The sequence below is a fragment of the Rana temporaria genome, chromosome 10 (assembly GCF_905171775.1).
Source record: "Rana temporaria chromosome 10, aRanTem1.1, whole genome shotgun sequence".
Lineage (NCBI taxonomy): Eukaryota > Metazoa > Chordata > Amphibia > Anura > Ranidae > Rana > Rana temporaria.
The window spans coordinates 141,424,610-141,429,797 of NC_053498.1; positions in this window are offsets into that span (position 1 = coordinate 141,424,610).

Here is a 5,188-nt window from a genome sequence, read left to right on the forward strand (position 1 = left end):
CGCCAGAAAAATAAATAAAGGCATACTGTAGCTCACGCTACTATGCTGGATTTAATGGTAGAATCTTGTTATTTAGGGTGAACCACCGCTTTAAGGTTTGAGGGTTCTAAGTAATTTTCGAGCAAAAAAAAACAGTTTTTAACATGTAAACAACAAATCTCAGAAAGAGGCGAGCCTCTTTCTGAGATTTGTTGTTTACAGGTTAAAAACAGTTTGTTTTTTTTGCTAGAAAATTACTTGAAACCCCCAAACATTATACATTTTTTTCCTAACACCCTACAGAATAAAATGTCACACCATATTTGCGCAGCGGTCTTACAAACGCACTTTTTTTAAAAAAAAAATACACTTTTTTAAAAAAATAAATAAAACAACAGTAAAGTTAGCCCAATTTTTTTTTTATATTGTGAAAGATAATGTTACGCCGAGTAAATTGATACCCAACACGTCACACTTCAAAATTGCACCCGGTCGTGGAATGGCGACAAACTTTTACCCTTAAAAATCTCCATAGGCGACGTTTAAAAAAATTCTAAAGGTTGCATGTTTTGAGTTACAGAGGAGGTCTAGGGCTAGAATTATTGCTCTCGCTCTACCAATCGCGGCGATACCTCACATGTGTGGTTTGAACACCGTTTTCATATGCGGGCGCTGCTCACGTATGCGTATGCTTCTGCATCGGGACGGGGCGCTTTAAAAAAAATAATAATAATTCTTATTTAATTTATTTTACTTTATTTTATTTATTTTTACACAGTTTTTTTTAAAAAACTTTAAATTGGGTCACTTTTATTCCTATTGCAAGGAATGTAAACATCCCTTGTAATAGAAAAAAGCATGACAGGTCCTCTTAAATATGAGATCTGGGGGTCAAAAAGACCTCACATCTCATATTTATACTAAAATACAATAACAAAAAAAATGTGGTAATTTGAAGAAAAAAATGTCCCTTTAAGAGCAAGTGATGTTTTGATGTCACTTCCGCCCTGCTATGGTATGGAGGCGGGTGGGGGCCATTCTTCCCTTAACTCATCATCATACCCAGCCACCAGAAGGACCCGATCGCCCCGCCCCTTTCCTGCAGCCGTTAAAAGTGATCTTGTGACGAATCCGTCGCAGAGACCACCATTATCGGAAACCGGGCCGCCGGCTGATATAAGGGGCTCTCTGATGAAGACACCTGATATAAGGGGCATTCTGAGGGGACACCTGGTAGGGGCATTCTGAGGGGACACCTGATGTAAGGGGCATTCTGAGGGGACACCTGATGTAAGGGGCATTCTGAGGGGACACCTGATGTAAGGGGCTCTCTGATGAAGACACCTGATATAAGGGGCATTCTGAGGAGACACCTGATGTAAGGGGCATTCTGAGGGGACACCTGATGTAAGGGGCATTCTGAGGGGACACCTGATGTAAGGGGCATTCTGAGGGGACACCTGATATAAGGGGCATTCTGAGGGGACACCTGATGTAAGGGGCATTCTGAGGGGACACCTGATGTAAGGGGCTCTCTGATGAAGACACCTGATATAAGGGGCATTCTGAGGGGACACCTGGTAGGGGCACTCTGAGGGGGCACCTGATGTAAGGGGCATTCTGATGAAGACACTTGATGTAAAGAAGCACTCTGAAGAGGGGGCGCACTGATGGGGATGCCCGACGTAAAGGAGCAATCTGAATGTGACTCTGTTGTAAGGGGGGTTCTGATGGGACATCCGATGTACGGGGGGTTCTTATGGGACATCCGATGTAAAGGGGGTTCTGATGGGACATCCGATGTATGGGGGGTCTCTGATGGGACATTCGATGTAAGGGGGGGTCTCTGATGGGGACATCTGATGTAAGGGGGGCTCTAATGGGACATCCGATGTAAGGGGGGCTCTAATGGGACATCCGATGTAAGGGGGTCTCTGATGGGACATTCGATATAAGGGGGTCTCTGATGGGACATTCGATGTAAGGGGGGCTCTAATGGGAAATTCGATGTAAGGGGGTCTCTGATGGGACATTTGATGTAAGGGGTCTCTGATGGAACACCCGATGTAAGGGGGGGCTCTGATGGGACATCCGATGTAAGGGGGGCTCTGATGGGACATCCGATGTAAGGGGGGCTCTAATGGGACATCCGATGTAAGGGGGCTCTGATGGAACACCCGATGTAAGGGGGGCTCTGATGGGACACCCGATGTAAGGGGGCTCTGATGGGACATCTGATGTAAGGGGGTCTCTGATGGGACATCTGATGTAAGGGGGGCTCTAATGGGACATCCGATGTACGGGGGTCTCTGATGGGACATCTGATGTAAGGGGGGCTCTAATGGGACATCCGATGTACGGGGGTCTCTGATGGGACATCTGATGTAAGGGGGGCTCTAATGGGACATCCGATGTAAGGGGGGCTCTGATGGAACACCCGATGTAAGAAGGGCTCTGATGGGACATCCGATGTAAGGAGGGCTCTGATGGGACATCTGATGTAAGGGGGGGTTCTGATGGGACATCTGATGTAAGGGGGTCTCTGATGGGACATCCGATGTAAGGGGGTCTCTGATGGGACATCCGATGTACGGGGGGTTCTGATGGGACATCCGATGTAAGGGGGGTTCTGATGGTACACCCGATGTAAGGGGGGTCTCTGATGGGACACCCGATGTAAGGGGGGTCTCTGATGGGACATCCGATGTAAGGGAGGCTCTGATGGGACATCCGATGTAAGGGGATCTCTGATGGGACATTCGATGTAAGGGGTCTCTGATGGGACATCCGATGTACGGGGGGTCTCTGATGGGACATCCGATGTACAGGGGTCTCTGATGGGACATCCGATGTACGGGGGGTCTCTGATGGGACATCCGATGTAAGGGGGGCTCTAATGGGACATCCGATGTAAGGGGGGCTCTGATGGGACATCCGATGTAAGGGGGGGCTCTGATGGAACACCCGATGTAAGGGGGGGCTCTGATGGGACATCCGATGTAAGGGGGGGCTCTGATGGAACATCCGATGTAAGGGGGGCTCTGATGGGACATCCGATGTAAGGGGGTCTCTGATGGAACACCCGATGTAAGGGGGGGCTCTGATGGGACATCCGATGTAAGGGGGGCTCTGATGGGACATCCGATGTAAGGGGGGCTCTAATGGGACATCCGATGTAAGGGGGCTCTGATGGAACACCCGATGTAAGGGGGGCTCTGATGGGACACCCGATGTAAGGGGGCTCTGATGGGACATCTGATGTAAGGGGGTCTCTGATGGGACATCTGATGTAAGGGGGGCTCTAATGGGACATCCGATGTACGGGGGTCTCTGATGGGACATCTGATGTAAGGGGGGCTCTAATGGGACATCCGATGTACGGGGGTCTCTGATGGGACATCTGATGTAAGGGGGGCTCTAATGGGACATCCGATGTAAGGGGGGCTCTGATGGAACACCCGATGTAAGAAGGGCTCTGATGGGACATCCTATGTACGGGGGTCTCTGATGGGACATCTGATGTAAGGGGGGCTCTAATGGGACATCCGATGTAAGGGGGGCTCTGATGGAACACACGATGTAAGGAGGGCTCTGATGGGACATCTGATGTAAGGGGGGGTTCTGATGGGACATCTGATGTAAGGGGGTCTCTGATGGGACATCCGATGTACGGGGGTCTCTGATGGGACATCCGATGTAAGGGGGGTTTTGATGGGACATCCGATGTAAGGGGGGTTCTGATGGGACATCCGATGTAAGGGGGTCTCTGATGGGACACCCAATGTAAGGGGGGCTCTAATGGGACATCCGATGTAAGGGAGGCTCTAATGGGAGATCCGATGTAAGGGGGGCTCTAATGGGACATCCGATGTAAGGGGGTCTCTGATGGGACATTCGATGTAAGGGGGGTCTCTGATGGAACATTCGATGTACGGAGGGTCTCTGATGGGACACCCAATGTAAGGGGGCTCTAATGGGACATCCGATGTAAGGGGGGCTCTAATGGGACATCCGATGTAAGGGGGTCTCTGATGGAACATTCAATGTAAGGGGGGCTCTAATGGGAAATCCGATGTAAGGGGGGCTCTAATGAGACATTCGATGTAAGGGGTTCTCTGATGGGACATTCGATGTAAGGGGGTCTCTGATGGGACATCCGATGTAAGGGGGTCTCTGATGGGACATTCGATGTAAGGGGGTCTCTGATGGGACCCCCGATGTAAGGGGGGCTCTGATGGGACACCCGATGTAAGGGGTCTCTGATGGGACATCCGATGTAAGGGGGGCTCTGATGGAACACCCGTTGTAAGGGGGGGCTCTGATGGGACATCCGATGTAAGGGGGGCTCCGATGGAACACCCGATGTAAGGGGGCTCTGTTGGAACACCCGATGTAAGGGGGTCTCTAATGGGACATCCGATGTAAGGGGGGTCTCTAATGGGACATCCGATGCAAGGGGGGTCTCTAATGGGACATCCGATGCAAGGGGGGTCTCTAATGGGACATCTGATGTAAGGGGGTCTCTGATGGACACCTGATCTAAGGGGGCTATGCCATGGGAATTGCACATTACATTACATTTTTGTATAGACATAAATAAAGACACATGTACTAGGATCGGAGTCATGATTCCACTGATGGACCTCCTTGAATTTGAATCCCCCTGATGTAGGAGGTCATGGTGTCCTAGCATGGTGACCCCCTGATGTAGGAGGTCATGGTGTCCTAGCATGGTGACCCCCTGATGTAGGAAGTCATGGTGTCCTAGCATGGTGACCCCCTGATTTAGGAGGTCATGGTGTCCTAGCATGGTGACCCCCTGATGTAGGAAGTCACGGTGTCCTAGCATGGTGACCCCCTGATGTAGGAAGTCATGGTGTCCTAGCATGGTGACCCCCTGATGTAGGAGGTCATGGTGTCCTAGCATGGTGACCCCCTGATGTAGGAGGTCATGGTGTCCTAGCATGGTGACCCCCTAATGTAGGAGGTCATGGTGTCCTAGCATGGTGACCCCCTGATGTAGGAGGTCATGGTGTCCTAGCATGGTGACCCCCTGATGTAGGAAGTCATGGTGTCCTAGCATGGTGACCCCCTGATGTAGGAGGTCATGGTGTCCTAGCATGCTATGCTGCACCTCTCTGCTTTGTTTGGTGTAGTAAAGCATGCTCGGCTGGCGTCCTTGGTTGCCAGGCAACGCTGTGTTGTGATC